The following is a 17,906-nucleotide window of genomic DNA, read 5'->3' as shown; positions in this document are numbered from 1 at the left end:
ATGGAGCCGCCCTCGGGGCTGCTCGGAGGGAGCCGAGGGGGGAAAAGGGCTGAAATAACACCCACAGGAGTGTTATAATGAGAATCCGCGTGTGGTTGTTTTTTTTCTTGGATCCCATTAACCCTGCTTAAACCAGAAGTGTTGCGACAAATTATCTGAGAAAATATTTTAGGTGGGTGCAATAGGAATTAGTTGTGAGGTGCAATGTGTAACCCAGGATTTCTGAGTGAGATACTTGAATATCACAGAATCACATAGAATCACAGAATAATGAGGTTGGAAGAGACCTCTAAGATCATAGAGTCCAACCTATGCCCTAACACCTCAACTATACTATAGCACCAAGTGCCATGTCCAGTCTTTTTTTTAAACACATCCAGAGATGGCGATTCTGCCACCTCCCTGGGAAGAGCATTCCAGTACTTTATTATTCTTTTGGTGAAATTTCTTTTCCTAATATTCAACCTATACCTTGCCTGACGTAGCTTGAGACTGTGTCCTCCGTATGTGTTAAGCTTGCTGAGCACCCTGTTTCTGCTGCTGGCTTGGTTTTGTGCTCACAGTGCGAAATAAAATTTGTCAGTTCTTGATTAATAAATGAGGCTTGTGCAAAGAATGCTACAACAGAACTGTTTAAAACACCTGTTCCTCTGATTTAAAAATCAACGCTTCTGTACCATTGAAGAGAGTTAACCCTATGCCTGAAGTGGGTCAAAATATTTCTTAAAGTGCTGGAATGCTGTTTCTAGAGGTTAGGTCCAAATATGAATTTCTGGTTTGGGCTCATTCTTTTTGTTTGTAGGATATGTGAAAGGTCATGCTAAGCAAAAGGTAAGGTAGGTGGATGTGAAAGAAAATAAAACAGTGAAGGAATTATTAAATAGCCATCTAAAAAATCCTCAGAGTTCTCCTTCAAATGAGGTTATGAATGAAGGATTCAAAGTATCAATATTAGAGAAATATTCTGTCTCTGAAGAGCAACAGTGTTGAAAATCTTCTTTTAAGCCCTAGAAAAATTTTTACGGAGTATTTCAGTGTTTCAAAATACCTAATTTTGCCAGGAAAAAATCTAACACTAGATAAATCTAAAATTTTCATATTTGAAACAGAATAGGTTTTAAGAGACATAATTGGTTTTGAGGTAATGAGTCAAAGTGTTAAAGTTTTGGGTTTTTCCCACAGAAAATCAGATTCCAGAGGCTTTCCTGGAAATGGTTTGTGATGTCCATTGGAAGTAAATGCACCAATTAATTGTCATAATTGCTGTTAATTTCACTAATTAGGATTGTAAAATTAAGCTTCTTACTAGGTTTCTTCTCTCAGTTTTCAATCTGACAGTCTATATTCAGAATTCTTCCACTTGTAATCTCAAAAAGTTCACTCCTTGGGTTAACATAAATGTTGTGGTTTGACACTGGCCAAATGCCAGGCACCCAGGAAAGCCATTCACTCCCTCCCCTCTGCAGCTGGACAGAGGAGAGAAAACTTAGCAAAGGTTCAGGAGTTGAGATAAGAACCAGGAGTGATCACTCATCAAATACCATCACAGAAAAACCAGGCTCAACTCAGATATATGAAATTAATTTTTTTTATTACTAACAAAATCAGAGCAATATAATGAGAAGTGAAAATAGCCCTTAAAAATACCTTTGCCCCCCACAACTGTAGCACCTCCTGCCCCTCCTTCTCCACTCACCTGCAGAGTTGTTCTCACTCTGCTCTTCTCTAGTCGCAATTGAAACTGCTCCACAACTTTTGTTTTGATTTTTTCTCAAATCTTTGATTACAGAGGCATTACCACCATTTCTAGTTGGTCTAGCCTTGGCCAGCAGCCTGTCCATCTTTGGAGCCACCAGCAATTTCTTCTCCTGTACATGGAAGAAGCTTCTAGCAGCTTCTCACAGGAGCCACCCCACTGCCAAAAACCAGGCCATGCAAAACCAATACACAGGGTGAAGCACAGGAGGCCTGTGCTGGGTTTTTAAACTCTCACATTCCCAGAATTGTGCCTTTTGGGCCAACTCTTGCTGTCACACGTCAGAGTGATAAAGTTGTTTCCCTGAACAATTTCATACAGTTTTTTTCCTGTAGATCTCTTCTGGTCCCTTTATGCGTGTGCTTATAATGGTGTTTTCTTGATAATATCATCAGAAGTCACATTTTTGAGTAGATTCTGAGGAAACACGTATGGCCAGCCCCATCCCACACAAAAATGAGCAGGCTGTGTCTGAGTAAGAGAGAGAATTATGCAAGTGTTCCCTCTTGATCTCTGAAGGCTAAAGTAATTCTGTAAAGATCCAGAAATATAAAGTTTAATTATTGCAATTACACACCTGAAACAAAAATGTTCTCTAAGTGACCTGGGGGATTGGGGGTTTGGTGGGTAGATGATTAGATGCTAGGCTAATCATGGTCATGTCTTCGTTCCTTAGAGAGCTAGTAATTTCAAAAGTGAGTGACTCCCTGTTTGGTGTTGCATTTACAAGTCATGGTATGCTTAGACATTGCAGTACAGCCTGATCTTTACACAATTGGCTGCATGCTTTTGAAACTTGTGCGATTGCCTGGTGATTAATGTATGAAGATGTGATTAATAGATGGAAGATTATGACATATCTTTAATATGCTGCTTATATATAATGTAGGAGATAAGACATGGTTTAGGTTTCCTGAACCAAGCTGTTGAATGGCTAGGAAGCACCTGGTATTACAGCCAGTCTGTAATTTTGTGCCTTTCTTCCCCTAAAAGGGGCTTTGCATTCTTCTTTTAAGGTCTTGATTAATCACACAGAACAAACTGGTTATGTTAATATATGGTACATTAATAAAACTTCATCCTGTTGTATCTCATAAGTTAGTTTGTGCAGTGAGTGGTAGGGCTTCTAGATGGATTAAAGACATTCTTTCAAGATCCATTATTTGTTGGCTGTGGTATTTTAATTAGAATAAAAGAAGTTGTCTGATTCTGTTACAGAGGTGGTACTAACTTGGTTCAAAATTAGTTGAGAGTAGTGGCAAAGTACTTTCCTGCTGGCCTTTAGGTGTGCAGGAAACCCAAAATTGTCTCAAAACCCTAGGAAAATCTATTATTTCATTCTCTAGCCTGTAAATCAGTATGTTCTTCTGTTATAAACCATCATCTGTGGAAAATGCAAATGCTGCACTGAGGACTTGCATGCAGAACCACAAATGGAAGTTGAGGGTGTCTGTGCTATTTGTGTTTTATGTTCAATACTTCTCTCTTGTGTAAAAAATATAAAGCATTTGTCCAATTACTGTGGCTCTTTCCTGAATTGGTCACATATAATTAAAATGTGATTGAAATGCCTGTTTCATTTAAATTTGTGAGAAGAGGACAACTTTAAGAAACTGCACTGTGCACTGCCTCTGGCAGCAGAGGTGGCTTCAGAAATCTGTGTCTCCAGACCTTGTGCTGGGAGCCTTGTCCCACACGTTGTGCTGACACAGATTTTGGCAGGGCTACAGTATAACCTGAATCAGAGGAAACATACAGGCTGGAAAATGAATTTGATTCTTGAAGTCTACTCTGAATCTAGAAGAATTTGCTGATTTGATTCATTGAGCAGCCATTAAACAAATTCCACTACCAAAACTAAGGAGGTGGAAACTCTTCCAGGGAAGTTAGGAGCACCAAGGAAGGAACTTGTTAAGCTGGTTTTGTTTGCTTTAGGCTGCTTTTCTGTTTGTTTGTTTGTTGGTTGTAGTAGTAATGAATTTTTTTCTTAGATTATATGAGAGAAGGCAAAGACTTACAGAACTCTCTGCAGGTAGGAACATTGGAAACATTCATGTACATTTATAGATACGTTGCTAGCCAGGTTTGAGGCTTAAACTGCCTATGCTGAGTAGATAGAATACTTTTATTTCTTACATACTTTTCCCATTTTTCCCCCAAACTGTAACAAACTCTTAGATATCAAAGCGATAATCAGCGACTTGCCCACTGAGCAAACAATCCAGAGCTTTTGAGCCAAAGACTTCCTCTGCTGTCTTCAGTGAACTGGAATAAGAGAACAAACTTGGCAGGCAAAAACTAAATTTATGTCACAAAGTAATGCTACTTTCCATAAGTATAATCTTACCTTTTGAGTGCCTGTGCTCTTTCAATTAACTGTAAAGAACTCTACTCCTCCAGCAGTAGAGCACCAATTTTTACATGATAAGCTGGTTGTGATGCTCTTTTCTGAGAACTGGAGACTTGTGCATCAGAATCATGAAACATTAGTAATTTTTGCTTCCAGGTTACCTTATGTCATTAGAAAACTGGTTTCTCTTATTTTTAATTCAGTCTGTTTAGCAGTAGGTGGCATCCTACTTTAAGATTAGAATGAACTGTAGACTTCCTAGCATGTGTTGTCACTCAGTCTAGAAAGTTCTTAGAATTTATTTTCTATTTCTACTCGTGTGCAGTATTACCAAGGGAAGACTATTTTTGGCTTAAAGTAAACAGGAATGTGTATGAGTTCTGATGTGAGTACTATATACTGGAAGCTTGCTAGTACCATGCAGTGAAAGTCATAGTTTAAATTGAATTTGGAATTTGTTTTGCAAGACTTGAGGCAGACCTTTTTAAGTCAGGAGAGATGAGCAAAATCAAATTATTAAAGGCTTTTATGAGAAGCTGGATTGGTTTCAGCTTTCTCGGATGCTCATTGTGTTCTGTCTGCAGTACCAGTGGGAAGTGAAAATAATTAATCCTGAAAATTAGACTGAACGGCTGTTCAAAGCAATAAAAGGAAGGAAATTAATTGCTAGTATTGATACACTATCCTTAAGTCATCTCACTCAATATCACAAAGTGTCAGATTATGTGCTTAGGTAGAAACTAGTGAAAAAATATAACTGAGATGTGTTTAATGGAAAAAATCTAAAACAAAGTTTTGAAAGGAAAAGAGTCAGTGATGGCTCTAAGTGATAATGCAGAAGGAAATTGGGGATGGTAAGAGTCTTGGGAGGTGGATGACAGGGAAATCAATCAGTAACTTAAACTGGTTTTGTGAGATCTTAATATGCTTCACCAGAATCCCTGTGACTTGGATTAGCTATTCTCTTTTCAGATTCAAAAAAGGTTGTCAGAATTACTTTAGCAGCCTCCAAAAAGGTTCCTAACTTCCTTTTCCTTCCTCCCAGTCCCCCTCCCCCGCCCTGAGGATTTTGTGTATAGAAATACACTTTCAGTACAATTTAAGTATAGATTGCTGAGGTATCCCTGGGAACATTCTTTGAAATACCAGTGCTCACTCAAGTTTGAATGGGAACTACCAGGAATACGTAACATTTGACATTCAGTGTCCCAAACTGGGTGAGGTACCTCTTTTATTTTAGTATGTATTTATTTGTGTGGATTTTGGCCAGGACAGATTTACCTAACAGCTGCTCATTCTCTTTCTAATATGATAATTGTATCATGAAAAGGAAGAATACTCAGTGCTTAAATGTTTTTGTGTATCTGACCCTTGTGATGCAAATAAGCAGCTTTTGTAATATTCAAAATCACATGGGTGCTCAACAAAAAAATATTTCATTTATTGTCTAATCTTTTCTCTTTAAGCTGATCACTTCGATTTTGCATAAGAGAGCAGCTCTGTTTTAATAAGTGGTAAAAGATTTAAGCCTTGTTAAATGCTCCATGAAAATGTACAAAGACATTAAAAGGTGTTTAAATGTTAGTTTGATATGAATTGTGTATTTAACTTCATTATAATAACTCATTTGCTTAACATCATTCATGTACTTATGTAACCACCTGAATGTGGGCTGTGGAGAGACAGGTTTATAAAAGAATTTTTATGGCACACACTTTCATCTCAGTATTTATATTTCTGAAAGGAAAATGTTACAGTAATATGATAGGTCTTGGCCAATGTACCTTGGGTATTGCCGTGTCTAGAGTCTGCTTCATTAATGATGTATTTGTGAAATATATCACTTGCCCATTTAATAATAAACAGTAACGCTGAGTTACATGCAGTCCTGTATTGCAGATGAAGCCTTGCTAATGCTAAAAACAGTGTTTGGTGAATGGGAATGATTCTCCTCAAATAAAATAATATCTTCCTGTTTAAGTTTAGCTCTTACTAATTTGCCACCCATAATCTAATTACAAAATAGGCAAATAGTTAGAAATGGGATGTGGGATTTTCAGTATGTGTAGGCTGTTTAAAAAGTGAGAACATAAATGAAGGAAATATAGAATGAGTTTCTGTGAGACAACACATGTGCAAAACGTATAGGGGAGAAGACTCCTCCTGATTTTAGTGCCAATTTTATATTTAGACCGCAGCTGGAAATATTGTGTTTATCTTTTGCCAATTTCAAATGTTGCATAACAGTTGTTGAAACACTTTCTTAAGGTTTTTAAGAAAAGAGAATGGATTGTTGACTTAAAAAATCGAAATAAAACTGCTAAAAAAGATCCTTCTTTGATAAAAGTAATTCTGTGTACATCTAAAACTTAGTTTTTAAAGCCATATCAAACACAGCCAAGTGAATTAACTAATCCTATCTGGGTATTATTTCAATTTTTATTTTTTATTTTATTTTTTTCATTTTTTTTTAAGTGTTCATCTGATCTGGGTCCATGACACCCGCAGTGAAAGCAATAGATCCAGTGGGAACTCACAAAATGTGTATGTTGTACATTGTTCAGAGCCAAGGACTGGAAGCTGTGCTGTATCTCCAGCGCCATCAGTATAATTACACCAGCAGAGACCTAGGCTTTCTGTCTATTCAGGAGCTTTAAAACATATAAATAATCAGGTCATGCTGTGGCTGGAGGCAAACATTGACCACAGTCCTGGAAAAATGCATGTTGAGAGTTTAATACTTGAGTATGCTTATCTTACAAAATACACTGCAGCAAGTGCTAAGGGTTTTTCACTACATAGAGCTTAATGTTAAACATATTACCAGTCCTATATTAGTATATGTTTTAAGTGTTTTGCTGGATTAGCTCTGGAGAACATTAAGCTTGTGCTTACAGTACTAGAGCATTGATTCAAAGTTCTTTTTCAGAAAAGTAAGTACAGAAAAAAGCATGTACTTACTTGAGTACAAGCTGTATTCAAAATATTTGCAGCAGCTGTGTATATTGCTGAATTAAAGTGGGCCAAAAAATGCTCATACAAACTCCTTTCCTGTAATTCAACCTGTGGTCAGTAAAAATATTAATTTGAACAAATTTCAGCTAGTTATATTATTTAAAGTAACATATTGCCCAATTAAAGTATAGAAATGGAGGCAGATCTAGCTGTTAAAATAATATTCAACCCCTTCTACCCCACTTCTATAACCTAAAGCCACGTGAATGATGGAACTGGTTAACAATCAGCAGGTCGATAACTTGTATTTTCCCCTGAGAAAGCATCTGCTCCAAATTAATAATTCAAAGCACATTTTTAAAGTTAATTCTTTCCAGAATCTTTCACATGCTTCTTATATGTTGATTAAAATCGCTTCATGTGGTAAGGCTGCTCTTTTAGTGATGTAACTACACTGGAGGATGAGGGCCCAGATCACACATGATGCAAGGGCCAGACTTCCAAAGTGTTCGGGGTCTGATTGCATCCTCCTTCAGCAGCTGCTGCTGGATGGCTGAAGAGGTTCCTGCCCCTAATCACTCATCTCTGGTCTCTGCTGACTTGTCCAGCATTGCCTGGGATGGTGGTCCTTGGAGCAGCCTGTCTCACTCAGATTTATCAAAATGGGCTGGATAAGCAAAGGTGAGGGAATGATTATAGGGAAATATTAAGACTGGGGAGAAGGAGAATGGGAGTCCTGATGGCTATAAATAATTTGCTTCGTGCACAGTGGAGGAGAAAGTGAGAACAACTTCTCATGCCTCCATTGGAACTTACAGAAAAAGCCAAGTGATCCTCAGGAGGCAAAATTACACAAAGCAAATAAACATTTTTGTAAATCCTCTACCTTTCCAACCTTCCTCTTTAATCACCTAAAAACCTTTAAAAATTTGATCTTTGGTTGTTAGTACCTTGAACTCAGTGTTTTACCTGACCTTAACTGAAGTTTGAACAGGCTGAAGTTGATCCATGCCCTTTATTTTAGTCAATATGATATTGCAATCTCAATCAAGATATGAGAAGATTCTCTACTGTAATTCTTGTAATTCTCACCTATTAGTCACAAGATGCTGCAGTAAAGATACAAATATTCCAAAGATAAACAAAAAGTAAATTGCAAAAGTTATTTCATGTCTTCTTCAGAGTAAGAAAATGTGGTAATACTTAATGTGAAATGCAATGGTTGTCCATGTTTTGGTTTAAAGAATGTGAAAATCCAAATGCAATCTTGCATTTTGTGCTATTTTGGGTAGGATAAGAGGCCCAAATATCAGAGATGTTAGAATAAGCTTTTACTATGTGAAATTGAATGAGATGAACTTTTAAGAGAAGGATATCCATATTTAGCAGCTATGAGAAATGTACAATATTCATTCCAAAGTCTGGAAGTGTACTCAAATATTCAAATATTCCAAATTTGGAAAACACATTCAGAGTTTTGAAATTAAATGCTTGTGAAGAACAACAGGATTAGTCAAAAGTTATTAAAATAAACCTGAGAACCACAGCATCAATTCATAATCTTTGCGTGTCTTTTCAAAGAGGAGAGAATTAATTCCAAAGGCAGGTTGGCAGCTATTAAGGGACAACTTAGACTTTGCATTGTTTTTCTCAGTTTTGTACAAGAAAATTACTAAATGAAAATGATAGAATAAGGCAATAGGACTCTCCTTTTACTTATCTAATAACCTACTATGACCTGTTGATTGCCAAATGCTTTCTTTTCTTGTTTACAGAATATTATTTCAGTTATATCACTACAATCCTTGTAGTTTTCAGCAGGCATTTTCATTGACTGTTTGCTTATTATTTATTATAATAATTCCTTTTGTCTTGTAACTGAAACCTCTTAAGCCCTGGTTTCTGCAATAGTTATGATCACATTTCAGTTCTTTACAAGTTGTTCAAGTGTTTATTCTGCACATAGTTTATCATAAATATAAAAAAATGCTATATGTTTTGACAATTAGGGAAAAAATAGAAAAGTGCTTATCTCAACTGCTGAAAGAATATAAAAAACTAAAACTACTGTGAGTGATGATTCTCTGCCCAGGGCAGTAAACTCTAGAACGTTCCAGCTGTAAATTTATATTTCTAACCATTTACAGAGCATAGATAATATCTGTCTCTTTACCAGTCTAGTAAATATCTGATCTAAATTTCTAAAGAGAAAAACAGCTATTTAGATTTCAGGAGCCTAGAAGTTTATTTGGCATGTACATTTTAGTAATGTTAAATTTACTTAGGAAAATTGTAAGCTAATACCAATGAGATAACACCATAAACTTCACCTACATGTTTACCTGTGTATATATATCATCAAGAAAAATTGGATAGCGGTTCCCTTAATTTTCCGTGTTCATCTTTTGTCAGATGATCAGGTAGTGGAGATATACATAAAGTCCATAATGTTCATATATTTCTTAGTTCAGTTGAGTAAGCTTGTGATGCTTATGATTGTTGTTTCCTGTGAATAACCTGGTAGAACAACTTAAGTAGAAAAAAATTATACCAAAAGGTGGAAAAATTAATTCTGTCCAAATCTTGAATTCCCAACTGAATGTTTCAGCTCAAATTCACCTTGAATTTGATTCCACATTATTTGATCCCACTAAATCACTAGATAGTATGATTCCCACCTCTGCTGTTTGACACTAGATCAAATACTTGAACAAGATGACAAGTTTCTGTTCCTTAATATGAAACAAATTAATTTAAGCCTTAATCTGAGGAGTTTTTTGGTACAAGCAGCATAATAAGATGCTATTTCTTTTAAAATAAATGTGCTTTGGAAGAACACCTGCGAAACCTTTTCCATGGCCGTGAAATCTCAAAACAATACTTAGAAACTGCCCATGGATTTTATATTGTTCAGTTATTATGAGCTTGGAAGAGCTGTGAGCTTTTTTCTGGATCATGGCTACATTATCTACTTTAATGTTTTAATTTCAGCTCTTCATGGGACAAAAAGTGCTGACACAAATTCTGTACTGAGCTTTAAACTGCACTGTAACAGCAAATGCCATCCCAGATAAAAGATTAGTCTTGAAAATTGTACCAAGAATATACCAACTAGTCTATGCAAAAAGGATAAGGATATTAATTCAACCTGACTAGGGAGCAGATTATACTATAAATAGGACTCTGAGGCTGCAACTAATGCAAGGCTGGTAATTTCCTACAAAATCCATTGCATGTATATGTGTCCTAATCCTGTAATATGATCCTCAGTCTAATCCTTACACCTACCTATTATGTCACACTAATTTTCCTGTGCAGAGAGCTCTGCGTACCTGAGGCTTTACTTGCTTGGGTCAGTTGTGGGATCAGAGCACTGCTTATAGATGGAACATATAAGAGTATAAGGAATATTTTATATAGAAGGTAAACTAATAGAGGATTGACGCATCTGAAATCCCAAATTCTTTGAAATATTGAAAAAAATTGGGATAGATCAAAATCTAAATAAAAACAAAAATTCTTCAGGTTCAAAGTGTCATGGAGATTATTTTGCAGTGTATTTTGGAGCTGACTGAAGTTCGAGATTCATTTCTTCAGACAAAGTCCAAAAATAACCTGTTTCTGCCCTGATGGAGGTTTGCTGGAGGAAGAGCACACAAAAACTAGATGGATAAACTCCCCTTATTCCTGATTTCCACGTTCTCACAACTGTTTCAGTTACAGGCAAAAATGCTGTATTTTTTTTCCTTTTCTTTCTTTGTTTTCCTGGCCTCTGCATGATTAAGCATTGCTTGAATCTTCCTGTTCATTCTTAGACCTGGTGTGCTGCCCACTCTGCTGTCCTTTGATTTCATCTCCTCCTACTTAAACCCTGTTTTGCCTGTTGTCACAAGTGTTGCACAACAGATTTAGCCCAAAGCTCAGTCCTGTGCCAAACACAGTAACTTTCACCTATTAGACATTTCCTTAACTGCCTACTTCCATAGGATTTCTTTGCCAATTCTTTGCTTTAGCCATTGAGGTTCTTTTTCTCTGAACAGTAAAACTTCCTTCCTGCAGTCTTCTTTCTCTATCTCTGTCCTTTTGCAGTGTTCCTCTTTGCAAATGTCTCACTCAAAGTACACAAGTTTATGAAAATCTCTCCAAAATAAGGGAGTAAGATATATGTTTTTCTTATAAGGGTGAAAACAGGGTAGTTTTTATGATTTATTTGTGAAGATTTGAAGTATCTTCTAGGCAGAGAAGCATTACTTCTGACTACTGAAGTATCTACTGGTTCTCCTGTTTAAATGGCCTCATGAGAAGAACAACTAATGAAACTCTTATTAAGATGGAAAAGAAGCTGATGAGTTGGAGAAGATTAAAAAGCAAATCAATCTGTATTAAGGCTGATCTGTTATAGCCTTGATGGATCAAGTTAGACTCCTGTTCCTTAATTACTTGCTGTTTAACTGTTGTCTTCTAAAGAACTTGTTATGTAGAAGTAAGATTTACTGCAAAACAAAGGGTTGTGGAGGATTTCTTGTGTTTTAGGGGTTTTCAATTTATTTTTAAACAGTGATGCAATTGACTTAAGTAGAAGAAAATTCAGTTATCACTGTTATAATCAAAAAGTCATGTAACCTGAACTGTAGCTAACAAAGGTTTTATCTAAAATCCGTGGGAAATGGTGCTTTTCTTCTATTTCTGAAAAGATGTATGTGTTGCAGTATCTTAACCAATTTTACCTAGTCTAGTTGATGCAAGGATTCTTGAAAAAACTCTAGCCCACTTCAAATATTTTTTAATCAGTACTCTGTAGGAATGTGCCCCCTGTTGATGGCGTGACAAAATTATCCTTTGTCTCCTAAAAAAGGAAAAAAGCCCAGAAGTTTCTCTCCTCAATTAGGGACCTCATAGGACGCTGGGAACTTCACCTAAAACTTAAGGATAGCCAATTGGACAGAAGCCAAAAAGTCCTGCCTAAGCAATTTACTAGAAAAGGAAGAGAAGAAAAGGAAATAATCACTTTTGTGAGGTGTTACCAGGAGCAAGAACCTCTTGCCCTGGTTCGATCTTTCTCTGTAAAGAGCTTTGCTAGTTTGCCTTTTATTAAAACTTTTCTGTTTCCAACACTGCCCCAGAAGCCATCCTGCTGATTTTATGCCATCTGAGGTGGCTGAGCTATATTGGGTGTGATATAAATCTCCAAAATCTCCTGGCTTGAGGAGACCCTTATAGCAGTACTCCTTTTTTTTTTCCCTTGTCCCTCTCACTCTTTCTTCAATTAGGAGAAGGTATTATTACATTCAGTGGTCTGACAAATTTATTATTGCTTCAACTAACTCTTGGCAAAGCAATTGATCTTGGTGAGTCTGCACTTATACTAATAAATCATCTTGGGGTTTTTAAAGTGCATTTACACTTTATAGACAGGCATTTTGTAACTATAGGAATATATTTTAAACACATTTTTCTCTAACAATTTGGGAATTTTCTTAAGATACTGCTCATGACATTTTAATGATACATTAAATACACTTTTTTGTCTCTGTGATCATTGTATTTACAATGCCATCTTCTATGGCAAACATTAAACACTTCAAGATACCTTTAAAGTACATGTCAATTAAAGTCACTTACTATATGTATTGGAGTAGAAGGTACATTTGACCTGCCATAAGTATTGGTCTTGAATTATTTATGTGTAAAACAGTGCTAAAATAATTAAGTTCACATCGTCCAATTATTGTTGAGATATTATGAAAGGTACTAAAAAATATGCTGATGACACTTATGTAATGGGGAGAACTTCTGTTTTCTCTGTTGGAAGCTTTCTAAAGCAAAATTTAATATATTATTTCAATTTATTGCTGTTGACTTCTGCAAAGCTTGCCAATTGCACCTTAGAGAAAATGTGCTATTACTGTTAACACCCAAACAAGCCATATAATTGAGTGGTATTAATATTTGTCATCAAAATCCCTAAATATCAGAGAACTTCACCTGTTTCTCTCTAGGAGGATGTTTTTGGTAGATAAATTACATGTCAGGTCTAATTTATATATTAATATAAAGGTCTATTTAAAGTACATACATCATAGAACTAATTTCTGTCTTTATGATATGAAGTGATTAAAAATATCTGTATATTATGAGCTTGGAATTTTCCAATGCTTTTAACTTGTTTTAAACATAAATCTTATATTTTAATATTAGATTTTCACTTTTTAAAATGCAGTAAAATCTAAGAGAAAAGAAGGAATAAGACCTAGTAATGCCACCCAGGCTTTTTATTAATGAATCCTCTGTCAAGGCAATTGCCCTGATAAATCTGAAGATGACATCTAGTGAAGTACTATTCTGTTTCCTTTTGAGTGTTCTGTGTCTTGGTAGTCTTTCCTGACTTGCAGTGATTTATAAAAAACAATGTTGCTCTCACTTCCTGCTCTCTTGTCACTTCATGGATGGTCACAAAATCCTAATTCACATCAGCACCACAACAGTGCTGGGGACCAGCATAGCTGTACTGCTTAATTCTTTTAGGATTATCTGTGGTGCTCTGCAGGTCAGAAAAATTAGTAAAGTTAAACCAGCTGGTGTGTCTCAGCCTCCTCTTTATTGCTCTGGTGCAAGTCAGGAAAAATATGGCTGAGTCATGAGAGTTATTTTGGTGATGTTGAAGAAGCTTAAGAACAATATAGATTATGCTCAAAAAATACCAGGCAAGGAACAGTAGAAATTGTTTTAGACTGATCTGGTTTAAGGATTTTAAAATAAGTGTACTTATGAAGAGATTTGTTCTGTCTTTGGAGTTACTTTTCAATAATGGTATTTAGAAGGTGATCATGAAATTTAGATAGCTATTTCCCAGTGTTCAGGGGATAGCTGTGTGGAAGCATGGTAGCACAATTTCTAATTAACTTGGAGAGATCTGTGGGAGGAATCACTTTTTACACCTGCATGTAGGAAGATGGTGTTTAAGGTTTAAGAAAAAATCCCATATCTAGAGCTGTGCTTGTGATTATTCTGTATTCAAAGCATCCTTCTGTGTCTCTTACACAATCAGTATCACCTCTTAAACTTTTGGACTGAGTTCTCCTTTGTTTTCTATGAGCACAATCTTGCCTTGCAAATAATTCTGGTTTCATACTCTTTAAATCCAAGCAGATAAATGGTAATGGATTGCATTTTATAATTAAATTATTTTAAACTCCAGGTCATAAAAAAGTGAAGTTCTGATATTACTACAAAGAATATTGTCAACAGATATTTTGATATTCAGTAAGTGAATTCATTCCTTTTTAAAAGAGATAATTTGGAAGAAAATTAACACTCCTTATTAACAGGTGAACTGAATTGGCCACATTTTTTGAGATGTGGAATAGTCTACAACATCCTTTAACATCAGCATTGCCTCTAATGCCACAGTGAGAGTGAAAGGCTTATGATGTCTTTCATACGCAGGAAATACAAAATGAGCCATTATAATGCCTCAGTCTCTTCTGAATTTAACTTTCTTTTAATCTTTATTTTACTACAACAATTATAAGAAGAAAATTCTGTTCCTATTTAGTTAACTATAAGGTTCGTCACCAAGATTGTAGTGTAGCTATTTTATTTTACACTTTATTTAATATTAGTAGTATTATTTTTGAGGGCTTTGGCTTTAGTTTGCTGGGGGATTTGGTTTTGTTTTCTGGTGAAAACCAAACTCCACTGAAAACAGATTTTGTTTATTCAGCTTTAGATGCTAATTTTGTGTATAGCTCCTTTATGCAGTACTTTTTTCCAGTAAACAATGAGTTTTTCCCCACATGATGGTGCTCAATTAATGTTAGAGCAATTGGGTGTCTTCTTAATTCCTTGTTGTTTGAAATGTGATTCAATAACTTTCTGAATGCTATCCAATCTCTTCAATAATAACTGCTAATTTGTTTCTAGCTTTATCAGAGGTTTTTGTGAAGTTTTGTTGTTTTGTGAACATTAACCATAGCCACACAATCCTTGGAGGTGAAAATTATGATTCTGCTTTTATAGACAGGAAAGTGGAAAACAAATTTTATAGTCTTATTAATTTTGAGATCTGATAGTCTATTAGCCTAATATTTTTTTTTTGGTTTAACAACAGAGCTACCTTTAAATCTTAATTAATTTTCTACTTTGTAGAAAACAAGAGACGTCATTTTCTCTTATTGTAAATCTAATGGACATACAAAACCTGGGTCTGTGAATGTATGAAGAGCTTTCTAACCATACAAAACACAAATCAATGTTGTATAAATCATTAATCTACTTAGCTGGGCAATATGTATAATGGAATTAAACCTCATCCATGATTACCTATATATTTCAAAAGAAAACAAAAGCATAAATTGCAGCCTAATAGGATGGTGATATCAGTATAATCAGAACCTTGTGCATCTACCACAGTGCTTTTTCAGTACTTTAGTGAATGGCACATCTCTGAGCATCAGGTTTGCATCCTTTAACACCAGTGCTAAAAAGAAATGAGGCTTTTGCCAAAAGGTTTCATGGGTGTCTGCCAGGAGCAGAGAAAAAGTGAGCTTTAAATCTTTAACTTCATTCAAAGTACCACCGTGTATGGATTCTCCTGTTTGTTTGCAACTTCATCCAACTCAGTCTCCTCCTGAGCCAGAGGTGCTGGCTTTGCATTTAAACTTCAACCCAAACTGTCCCTTGTTTGTCAGAGCTGTAATTATGCAGCTCTATTCTTGAAAATTTCTCTTGTTGGCTTATGCACAACAAAAGGCAAGGGTCAGCATTTCTTGAAGTGCAGCAATCATTTATCAGGATAATATTCTTAACATGCACTACTTCAGACTAAATTAGCCTGTTCATTGCAGATGAACAGCAGGTTGCCATTCTTTGCAATTTTCTAGTATTTTCAGGCTTTTTTATAATTTCTTTATTTCCCACTGGATGCCAGGGTTAAAAAACAAATAAGTGGGTGGCAATTTCAAGAACAAAAGTAAGCTGCAGGCAGTCCTTGTTAATTTAATTTTCATTATCTGCTTTCATTTGCATAATTGTAGCAGGTAAGTTGAGGTCAAATGGTTATGCCAGGGAAGCAACTCCTGACTTCTTGCTTCATGGGGTAATTCATGATAATCTGGAATATTAATAACAAGATTTGGGAAAAATTCTGTTGGTTAAACCATAAATGAAGAAAAGTTATGAGCAAAACTGCTACAACACGCTGCTCCTTGCTTATATTTTGTGCAAAACTCTGCCCATGCCCACATTTCTGGGTAACAAGCAATAATAGAGATTATACCATGCCTCACAATGTAATGTGATATGTTGAGTGCCCAAGTAGCTGTGGATAAGTAGGGGCAAATGTAATGCTGAGATTTTATTCATATACTGTTGAGTAATCTGAAGTGGCAAAACTTATTTTCTTAGACAGTCCTTCTGGTCTAAACTCTAAGCCCCTGAATAAAGTTAATTTGCAATTTCTGGATGTTAATGGCATCCTGAAGAGTAGCAGCAGTGCTATCAATACTTAATTTCTCAGCTTTGGTACTGTTTATCTGTAATGCTTATCCATATATTTTTACGTATATTTATGCTTTTGAATTCAGCAAAATGCTCCACAGCGAAAAAGAAAGGAATATGGGGAGTGGGCTATGTACGCAAATTGGATATAGACTAATACACAAAAAATCAAAGTTGGATTCCAACTCTTGCTTACCTGTCCTTGCCAGCAAAAATAAGTATTTTATTAGGCACTATGTCCAGATATTCCAGATATTAGAAATTGATACAGCAAAATTGAAAGCCGCTTTCTTAAAACAAGATAAAAATCACCTGGGTTTTTATTTTAATTTTCCTTAAACATATATATATACACACATATATATATATATACACACATATATATAATATATGTGTCTGTGACTATTCAGATTACCTTTGCTTTCCATTTAAAGCTTAAAAATAGTTTTCCAAATAATTTTTGACTGCAAACTTTCAGCTCCTCCTTTTACCTCCCTTTTACATATGCTCAGCTCTTGTCTGCTTTTCTTAACTATTTCTTCTTTGCTTACCAAAATTTCAGCCTGTTAAATTTGTCTGCTTTGAGGAACTTTAGGAGTTTACCATGTTTTGGAGTAAGCTCTCTGAAGTACCACTTTGTATTAAGGAGGATTACTCTCATAAGTAAAAGTCTCTGGAATTTGCTGAATACAAGTGCAAAATAGGATACTGCACTTCAGTTTCTCATCTTTTGTAGTTTGAGCCTTTCTATGTACATTGTTTTTGTAATTTATTTTATTAGCTCTACTTCAAAGGCATTTGGGTGGTTGCTTTGTGACACGCAGAACATAAACAAAATTTTTAGGAGCTTAATTGTTACTAGTTGTTCATAGTATGTAGCCATTTCCACAAGCAATTTATAACAGTATGGCATGATTGTGAGTACTTGTGAAGAACAGCAAACTTCCTCTTTCCTGAAGTTCTCAGAGATGAAGAGGCTTTCAGCAGCATTTGGTATCCTTCCCTCTTGTGCATCAGCAGAATTTCCCTGGTGGTAAAGCTTTCACTGCCATTGCTACCACATCCCTCTGGCTAGTGGTGAATTTCAATAACTAATCTGTGTTCACCACTATCAACATGGAATCTGCCATGTAACTCCTCTGGCACCTAACCATCCTTTCTGAGCTGTGTGTTTGCATAACTGTTTGGCATTCTTTGTCCAAGTTAAGTCCTAAGGCTTTGTTAAACATTTTTTGTCTCATGATTAAGAAGTTTCTAGGAGCTCTCAATAGAGCTCTAAACTTACTGAAGCCGTTATGCCATACAGCCCTCAAAATGCTATGATTACAGCTCAGACTTGGTGTGGCC

The sequence above is a fragment of the Geospiza fortis genome, unplaced genomic scaffold, assembly GCF_000277835.1.
Source record: "Geospiza fortis unplaced genomic scaffold, GeoFor_1.0 scaffold95, whole genome shotgun sequence".
NCBI classification, from domain to species: domain Eukaryota; kingdom Metazoa; phylum Chordata; class Aves; order Passeriformes; family Thraupidae; genus Geospiza; species Geospiza fortis.
Note: the sequence above shows the minus strand (reverse complement) of the source record.